Source organism: Octopus bimaculoides, chromosome 13 (genome assembly GCF_001194135.2).
Source record: "Octopus bimaculoides isolate UCB-OBI-ISO-001 chromosome 13, ASM119413v2, whole genome shotgun sequence".
NCBI classification, from domain to species: Eukaryota; Metazoa; Mollusca; class Cephalopoda; order Octopoda; family Octopodidae; genus Octopus; species Octopus bimaculoides.
This window is the reverse complement of record NC_068993.1, coordinates 29654668-29665183: the sequence shown is the minus strand read 5'-3', so window position 1 is coordinate 29665183 and position 10516 is coordinate 29654668. Positions and strand designations below refer to the sequence as shown.

Genomic DNA, 10516 nt, shown 5'->3' with positions numbered 1-10516 from the left:
TATATATATATACATACATGGATATATATACATGTATATGTGTATGTATATGTACATACACATTAACATGTTTGTGAATATACACATTAGCATTAATGTATATGTGTGTGTGAATGTATATACATATATATGCATGTATATGTGTATGTATTAAATGACATTGCTAGAAGTGCAGGTAAAGGAGTCAGTGATATGATAGGGACAATAATGGGTGCCTGTAAGAATGGTGGTGTTAGAGAGGGAGGAGCAAGTGTGGGAGCAGGAGAATGAGTCAGGTTGGGAGGTGGGGTTAGAGAAGAAATTGTGGACCAGGAGGTCACACAGTTTGTGGGCTTGTTTGTAGGTTGGGGCAGATGTGCGGGATGGATGGGTCAGACTGGAGTTACTGGGAGACTTGGAGAATGGTGCATTGGAAGGGCAGGGTGGAGGGGTGGTAGGTGAGGGGAAACAGAAGACAGGCAATGGCGGGGCAGGAGCAGGGAGAGAGAGCAGAGGGAGTCAGATGGAGAATATGCACCTTCCACAACACTCTGTATTATACTGCTGTCAACATGGAACATGCTCTGGCAAGGGCTGTGTGGATATTGGTGAGCGCATATCCACAAAGAATGAAGTGGCAAGCCATAAGTTGAGACCGAGTCTCAAAGTCATGGTTGTCACTTCAGAACCTGCACAGACTGAGGAATTGGGAGTAGGGGATGGAAAGCTTGGTGTTGGTAGGGTGGAAGGAGGAGAAGTTAATGTAGGAGTGTGAGTTGGTGTGTTTGTAGTGGATGGGGGTAGTGAGAATGGAGTGGTGTATGTTAACCAAAATGTCAAGAAATGCAATGGAAAGATTGGACAAAAGAGAGGAAGGAGTCTAGTTGTTTGCAGGAGAGTGAGGTCGCACCAGTACAGTCATCAATATAATAACCGTATAGTTTGGGAGTGGGACCAATGAATCATGAGAATATTTGGGCCTCAACGTAGCCAACGAACAGGTTCGCATAGTTGAGGCCAATTCTCATTCCCATGGCCACTCCCGAGAAGTGTTGGTCAAAATACCCTGTGAGCGAGAAGCAGTTGAGGGAGAGAACAAGTTCAGCTAGATGAAGAAGAGTGGAGGTGTCAGGTTGGGGGTTGGGTGCAAAGGTCTAAGAAGTCCTTTGTTGTGTGGGATCACCGTATATAGACTTTTGATATCAAGAGTGAAGAGAAGCTAAGAGGGGCCAGAAGGAAAGGAGAAAGAGTTAAGAAGATGGAGAGCATGGTTAGTGTCGTGGATGTGGGAGGGGAGGGAAGCCACTAGTAGAACAAAGACATGGTTGAGGTATTTAGAGATCAATTCCATGGGGCAGTTACAGGCAGAGGCGATGGGGCAGAAGTGTTGTTGGGCTTGTGGATTTTGAGAAGAAAGTAAATGGTGGGGGTGCGTGGAGTGCAGACAATGAACCTGGAGGGGAGGTGGGAGGGAGATGAGAGAAGGTGATGAGGTCATGGATACCGGAGGACACAATCTGCTGGTAGCTAGGTGTGGGCTGGAGGGTAGAGGGCAATAGGAGGTGTCTTAGAAGTCCACACACCACACCACCATGACTCCACCCTTGTCGGCCAGTTTTATGATGATGTCTTTGTGGTGACAGAGACATCGAAGGGACGAGAGTTCAGCTGAGGAGATGCTAAAATGTCGGAGATGCCTGCAAAAGTTAAACTGGTCCACAACACATTGGCAGATGCTTGCAAAATGATCAGCTGCTTGGAACTGGCCAGGAGCTGACATCTGGTGGGATGGTCGGCAGCCCAGTTTGGTGAAGCAGTTCTTTTCATTAGATGCAGGTGGAGTGTTGTGGAATATTGCATACAACCTGACACAGCACACAAAGCTATGAACATTAGCACAGGTCTGAAATTCATTATTGGATGTAGTGAAAAGGATGAAGTGCAGACCCTTACTGAGAAGAGAGCACTGCCTCAGAGAGGGGAAGATCAGGAGGAATGGTAACAACAGACTGAAGTGGAGAGGGGTGGATGAGTTAGACGTGGTAGGAGTGGGGAGCAGTGGAAAGCTGGGAGGAGAGAGAGGAGGAGTAAATGTGTGGGGGGTTGGAGTAATGGAAGGGTTGGGATGAGGGGAAGTATATTGAATGGAACAGAATGACGGAGTGGGTCGAGTTTATGTTGTTTAGTGTGAGTGAGGAACTTGTGGAAAAAATGATTTAGTGGAATGTGCAAAAGAAGGTGAAAGACAGGAGACAAAGGTAGAATAAGCGAGAGGGAGAAGGCGGTCAAGGGCGTGTATTTTGGAGAGATTAGAATGAATGGTAGCATGCATAAGGTGGTAGGAAGTAGTACAGAGTATGGGTAGGATGGTAGAAGCAGAGTGGAAAGTGGAGTAGGAAATGTGACTACAGAAGTGTGTTTTTTTGAAAATCAGTAGGGAAGGTAGAGCAGAAATTCTGACTGCCTCCTTCATCTAAATATACAATAACTGTACACCACTTCAAACATGCTATACATATGTATGTGCATGTGTGTTTAAATTTAAGTCACAATATATGAATTCAACTAATCTGGTGGTACTCATAAAAAAGTTCTTTAATGTAACATTCTACAAACTATATAGAATATGTAGTACGATACAAAAGAAAAACATGAGGAGTGTATAAAATTATAAATAAAGACAGAAATATACTATAATAATATTTATTTCGTCATTGAATATTCATATTTGATGACAATTATTTTGCAGATTAATAAACATGTATAAATAATTTATTTTATTAAATTTTATTATAAATTATTTACATGTCTATTAATATATGTACAATTTTTTAATTACTGCAGATATTAAGCTTCCTTTTCAGGTTAAAAAAATTCCATGTTTAAAATCACTGGTAGTGCCCCAGCATGACCACAGCCTTAGGGCTGAAATAGATAAAAGAATAACACTTCAAAATGCAGAGAGTCAATATGTCAAAACATTAAGATATAGAAGACAATAAGAATAGAATTAGTAGAATTAATAAAATGGTTTTCTATGGAAGCAAAAGGAAATTAAGTAATATATTAAAAAATAGTAGATAATTTTGGTATAAGAAAGTTGAACTAGAATTGCATGTGCATTTTTCAATTCTAGTTTCATACTTTTTAAGGCAATGCTTGTAATATTTTATATATGTACCGTATTTCTCCTAATGGTGTGGCAGCCTCAAATAAACTGACACCTAAAGGTCAACCAATTGACATAGTGTGACTGTTACAACATTAAAAATTTTTTAATAAAATCGATAATAATTGTCATATTTGTTTATTATCATACAGAGAGATAAAATGGTTACAAGAATCTGGTTGAGTGACATGACTTTGCAATATAACGAAAATTGCCATAAAAGCTGAAAACCTGACCCACAACTTCCCAAAAGTCAAAAAATGGCAGTGAAATATTTTTCTTTGATGGCGGGACCAGATTCATATTATCCTAATAAATTCAAAAATGTGCTGAAACTATTCAAATAAAGTGCTATATAGCGATAAAAAGTTATATTTCACCACCTTCGTCACATTTCCCATCTGACCATCAAGCAAGTCATTCATCAAATAATGCTTGTTGCTTTATATCGGCCATAAAAATTAATTTCATTTCAATTTAATTTAATTCAATTTTTCCAAGAACAGGTAGTTGTTAAGCAGTTTAGATGGGAAAGCTATATACTGCTTGGAAAAGACGACATTGTCAATGATGCCCCATTTGTCCTGGTTGTGAACAATGCTGGTGTAGTGGCTGGAGTCCACACTAGCTAATGTGTGCAACACTGAGCCGATCAGTCAGAATCTGCTGTAAATGTTATGCTTATTCGAAGAATAAGTCATCAACTGCAAATTAATCATGACCATCTGATTGTCTATATATCTGAATCTGTTCAAGTAAACAACCAGGTAACACAGTGTTTGGGAACACATGGCTCACTATTCCAGTGTGCTTGGTGTCAATGCCACACAGACTGCACCTCCTGATAATCAAAGTCTTATTTTTGAGCAAGCTCTTAAATTGTTGCTGACCACTAATAGGATTGTTATATCGCACGTTCAGATGACCTCTACTCAACTATGAATCTTTATTATAGGCATATAGCCTAAACAAAGAATGGACACTACAAGGACAGACAACACAAACGTGGGGTACATATAACGAATGATGAAAAATGAAGTATTTATGATGGGAAAATGAAATGACTTACGAGCCCCACAAAGCTTGCAGTTCTATTTTACTGTTCTTGTATACAGTTTTTTAATCTTAAAAAATTTCTTCTGTTATGAATTCCATTAGATGATCCCAATCTACCACATTGGGTAGACTTTCGTAAAGCACATATATTTGCGACTTTCTAACATTGTCCGGAAACGCCTCTCTCAATCTTTCCATCATTTCTTTCTCCATCAACACTGCTTTTTTCCTCTGGTCTGAATATATCTTTGCCCAGTTTTACTCTCACCAGTCCTTTCATCTTCGCTAATCTATTTTCTATCTCCGTTCCTTTATCTGTCCCTTAGGTCTTTCTACATTTTCACTATATTCTATACATTCTAGTACTTTATCTACCCACTCATTCATTTTTCCTTCTTTTCAGCTTCGATTATTTCACTCGTTACTTGCGCCGCTTCTTGAGTTCTAATCTCTGTATCTTCTATTTCATCTACTATCTTCTTTTTTCCTCTCTTCTTTTTTGGTGGTGATTCCACCCGAGCTCTTTTTCAGTCTCTTTTCCATTATCTCTTCCTCTTTTTCTTCTTTCTCTTCGTCTTTTTCTTCATCTTCCTCTCTCATAACGTCTTTATGCACCTCAACAACCTGTAACTCTTCTATATCTAATTCTCTTAGGGGACACTTCACCTGCATGTGTCCCCTACTTCTACATTTATAGCACACGGGTGACCTCCCCTCCACCACGACTCTCAGTCGGGTGTCATCGGGGAGCACCAACTCCTCTGCAATGTTGTGTAGATCTGGTAGGGTTATATGGGTTAAAATTTGTAACCCCAAGCCCCACCAGTTGATCTCCTTTGATTTTTCCACTTTCACAATTTCCACTTCCTCCTTGCAATTAAAAATTACTGCTGCTACTAACCATTCTTCATCTATCTCGGTGGGTATTCTTCCTATCCTTATCCTTGCTGCTCTTCTGCCACAGTATACAGGCAACAGTGCCCACTTATCTGTTCTCAGGGGTACAGTGGAGTACTTCTTCACCTCTTCTTCACTCTTGAAACGCACCACCACCTTGCCTTTGAAATCGTCTATACTTCAGCTGATTTTCTCAGGAAAGTTTTCTCCATTTTAATCGTATTTTTCAGTTGCTTTCACTCTCGTTTTCTATTTATTCTGCCTTTTTCTCTCTTTCTTTGCAATAGTATTTCTTAATCTTTTTTATTTTCTTGTACATTTTTATTTCTATAATCGTCCTTCTTTCTCTGCAATCTTATTTCCTTATCTTTATCACCTTCTTGTCCTCTTGTCCTCCTCTCATTTTTTGCAACCTAACTTTCTGATGGTTTTTACTTTCTTCAATTTTCATAAGTGTTTAAATTCTCATTCTTTTGTCTTTTTTACTGTCTTGTGATATCTTATTTCCATCCACATTTCTTTCGTGTTCATGATTGTTTATGGGGAAGAAAGTATCATAGTGGCTGTTGTTAAATTTGCCACTATATAACACTGAAATCTTCCTTTCTGTAAATGTTCACCACAAACAGTGAACAGAGGAAGAATAATTTCATCGTCATTTTTGTGATGAACCTGAATTGCCACATTGTACAATTCACTAATGGCAGCTAATTCAATATTATCACCATATGTCTCATCCCTACTCACATATCCTTGGTATTCCTGCACTGTACCAACTGGAATAGAAGAATGAAAATACTTCCAGTTATTGTATATGTATTGTACGGACTCTTCCCGAAGAGTTTGGTAATTTCTGTTGTTTTTGCACTAGAGTGACACAGCTCTGAACATACAGTTACCATCACCCATGTCTTTATTAAAGGAGTGAATTAATAAATTAATGTAATTGTTGAATAATTTTCAATAGATTCAGTAAGGGACGTCATGTTCAGTTTAAACTTTAGATGGTTTTGAGAACAGAACATGACGGAAAATTCCAATACCAAAAGGGATAAGATACTAAATGTTTCCCTTTAAAAATCTGCCTTCCTAACTTTGAGATAAATGAATAAGTAATTATAATTTTGTAAATAATAAAAACGAAATTAATAATTCATAATTAATGTTGACTTGAAGCGTCGTCTTCGTGAAAAGAAAAGTGATTTGACTTTAAGTATTTAGCAGACGATAACTTCTTTATCGTCTGTTCATAAGTGGGAAAAAGTAATACATCGGTTATTTCTGGATAATTTCGGTTTAAATGTCAAATACTTGTTTATAGATTTGTGAGTGTGTTTATGTGTGTGTGTTACAGAGAGAGACAGAAAGACAGACAAACAAACAGAAAGAGAGTGATAGACAGAGAGAAAGAGACAGAAAGAGATTGAAAGCATGCACGTGTTTATCTCTGAATGACAACTGTATGTATTAACATTACTATCCCACTCCCACTCCATATTTATCGCTTACACAACTCTGTCCTCCCCTTCCTGGATCCCCACGCAAACCTCAGTGGTCCCCTTACACTTTTGTAGACAAGCTAGCCATATAGTAAGACTCGACTATAACATTCTGTTGTCGGTCACTGCATGCCTGATAGATATAAAAGAATGAATAGGAAAATCATATATTTAACATCATAACCATAAAAATAAAAATAGTAGAGATAGAGAAAAAAATCAACAAAATAAAACCAAATAAAAGTTCTTAGAGATTATGTTTATGAAATGTAGGGATTGATATCAACAAAATGATATGAACAACATTAAATTAAAAATTAGAAGTTCAAAGATAGAAGTAAATAGAGAATAGGGTGTAAAAAGGAATAGGAGCAATATTATTTAGTATTGTAGATGGTGATAAATTGAAGTATGTAAGGAAAATATATAGAAGAATAATATCAATATGCATTCATTAAAATAGTGTTTGAAAATATTATTGTTATAATACAGTTAGATATATTAAAAAGAAATAGTACACATAAATGTCCTGTAAACATTGTTAGTATCTAAATAAGGTTGAAATTTGAATTATCATTACACTGAAGGCAGCCAAAATGACTATGTAAGTAGTTAAATACTTTTTCAGGGGTGTAAATAATTACAAAATATCTGAAAAAACAAAAATAAATCCTGTAACATTTAATTCATTTTGTTGTTTCTAGGTCAAACATGTGGCCTTATTTCATCCAAATACCAATCTTCATGAAAATTGGTCCAGTATAACAATTATACCTTTTGGCTAAATCACCAAACTTCACAGAACAAAAATATGATTGCTTCGAACCAAAGCACATGTAACACAAGGAATGTTCAAATTACGATATAGTAGAAGACTCTCTTTCCCAATATGTATATATCATCATCGTCATCGTTTAATGTCCACTTTCCATGCTGGCATGGGTTGGACAGTTTGACTGAGAACTAGCAAGTTGGGAGGCTGCACCAGGCTCCAATCTGATTTGGCAAGGTTTCTACAGCTGGATGCCTTTCCTAATGCTAACCATTCTGAGAATGTAGTGGGTGCATTTTACATGCCACTAGCATGGGAGCCAGTCAGGCAGCACTGGCATCAGCCATGCTTGAATGGTGCTTTGTATGTGCCACCTGTATGGGTGCCAATCAGGCGGCACTGGTATTGGCCATGCTCGAATGGTGCTTTTTACATGCCACCAGCATGGGTGCCAGTCAGGTGCACTGGCATCGGCCACACTCAAATGATGCTTTTATTGTCAGTAAATCATAAATCTGAAAAAGAATTACACTCTAAATTATAGAGCTGTAGAGTATATAGTTATGGCCAGTTTAAGTGATAAAATAGGTACCAGACTGAAATAATGATGTTGATATGAACTATTAAAACCCCTGAAGACCTACTTCAATATGGCAGCAATCCAATGACTGAAATCAGTTAGAGAGACAAACATGTGGTAATAGATATACGGAACCTTTTTATGCAGTATTTATCTTATAGACAGTAAATTCCCTGATATTAGAATAGTTTTCTTTTTTTTTCTTTCATTGATTTAAAATCATCAGTACCATCACTACTATTTCTTGTTTCTTTTCTATGTTTCAAGTTGTCTCATTAAATCTGTAATTTTAGGCTGCATAAAGTTTTTCGAATCAATATAAAGACTTTTGTACATCATCTCATTAGTTAGTGCCTATAATATAATGCCTTATTTCCATGCGACATTTCAGATGATGTTCCATATTAGGATCAGTTTATGTAAAATTATTTCATTTAGCCCATCTTTTGCAATTTTTTGCAATAATCACATTGTGTTTTGTCAAAATCAGACTAACTTTAAAATTATGGTGACCAAGTCAAATGTTCAATTCTTGCTCTACAAGTAATTTTTCAGTTACTTTGACAACTAAATCATCTAATCCTTCACTTCTTATTGAAGGGACGATATCAATTAAGTTTAGATTTTATTGTTGTTTCAACATTTTTTAACATTTAAGCAAAATGGCATTCTGGCATACACTTAAGATAGTATTTTTTAGGTAAGACATTTGATTTATAATATTGATTTGATTCAAAATTTCTTTCTACTTTTCATTGTGTAGCAAAGTTGTCTATAAGCAATCCTTTTTGAGTTTTATTTCCTATTCAAAATAAACCATTTCCCATTGTTTCTGTATGTTATTTTGTACGTATGATGTGTGATTTGAACTTGCAATGATACTGACTGATTTTTTTGTTCTTTTTCTACAGTTTCTTTATTTTATCTAATAGTTTCACAGTTTTTTGTCAGACCCTTTCCATTTAGATGTTGATTAAATGTTTTAATTTTCATTTTTAAAGAAATAAATTTTCTTGCTTGATTTTCAAGGAGAAAATCATAGAACTTAAGTACATGCTATTTTAGCACATGGTTTATCTCACAATCACAAAAGTGAAATGAAAAAAAAAAAAAAAATGGAAAGAAAATGAAAAATTCAAGAGAAAATTATAAAATGATAAAGTAGCTACTTAGGACTATCTAGTGATTTGAGGGATATTTAGCTTCAATTTCTAGATCAAACTACTATGTAAATGTTCCATCATCAGTTTGGGGCTTACAGTTCAAGTGGGAAAATATGTCTGTATGATATTTCTGTTGACTGATAGAAAATAGCAAATTAAATAAAGTAGAGCAGCTGTAATAATCGTATCAGGACAATTCCCCTAGACAACTACCCCTCTTGGTTAATTACCCCACTCTCCAATATATAAAGAAGTTTTAAATCATCATCTGTTATCCTCAGGGGGTTATTGTCCATGGGGAGTAAATGTCTTAGACTCATAATGATACAATTAGTATCTTAATTACAATCATTTCTCTAGAAACTTACATTTGAATTAAAGAAATTATCATTTTTAATAATAGTAGTAGTAGTAGTAGTAGTAGTAATGGTAGACAATAAGAAGAGCACGATGCAATTTGTAATACCCATGCATGCATGGAAGATGGATATTAAACGATGATGATGATGATGATGATGCTGATGATGTTTATTAAATGGTATCTGTATATATATAAAAGAGAGGATGTGTGTGTGTGCGTGAATGTAGTTTATGCTCGTCCAAAAATTAGCACGCATGTCGCTCCAATTTTAGGAGGTGATGTGTCATAACCTTATGTGCATTTTAGCGAAGTTTTTCTCTCAGAGGCACCCGCGTATAGCTGTAAAAATCGATAAACTTTTACCAATTTTGAAGTTTGTTGACATGGCAAAGTCAAATCTGTGTGTACGCGCGTGAAGGCAAGAGAGAGAGAGAGAGAAATTGTATGTTTGTGAGAGGGAGGGTGAAGGAGAGATACATTTTGTTTGCCAGCGTCTGAGTGGTAGGCAGCTAACAAGCAAAAAGAGAAAAACGCAGGAAACAACAAGCAAAAAGAAAAAATACCTTCTCTCTCTCTCCCTCCCTTATACACACATACCAGTTATCTCTCTTTCTTTCTTTCTTTCTTTCTTTCTTTCTCTCACACACACACCAACATTACACACAAAACACATGTTGCCAAAAAGAAATACACGCTTTCTTTTTATAGTGAGTATGCTAGACAGAAAGTGTGGTGCGTATGTGAAGTGTGTAATGTAATGAGTGTGTGTGTAATGTTGCTGTGTGTGTGAGACAGGGAGAGAGAGAGAGAAAGAAAGAGAGATAACTGGCATGTGTGTAAGGGAGGGAGAGAGATAGAGAGGGAGAGTGCGCTCTCTCTATCTCTTTCGCGTTCTTTACCAAAACTTTTTATGGAAACTGCCGAATTGATGTAAACAAACCCATGTGGTCTGATTTTCATGTTTCTAGGTATTGTACCGTAAATCGCCATTTCCAAAATATATTTATTTTAAATCATTTATCCGTATATATATGTAACGC

General features: G+C 36.5%; 1 protein-coding gene across 1 annotated transcript in view; it reads right to left on the bottom strand.

Moving 5' to 3' along the window:
• Window positions 1-2666: 2666 nt before the first annotated feature.
• LOC106870161 (uncharacterized) overlaps window positions 2667-10516 on the bottom strand; it is a 299949-nt gene continuing 292099 nt past the window's right edge. The window contains exon 9 of the mRNA XM_052972248.1: window positions 2667-2904. The gene's annotated coding sequence lies outside the window, so the exon portion shown is untranslated. The remainder of the gene's footprint in view (window positions 2905-10516) is intronic.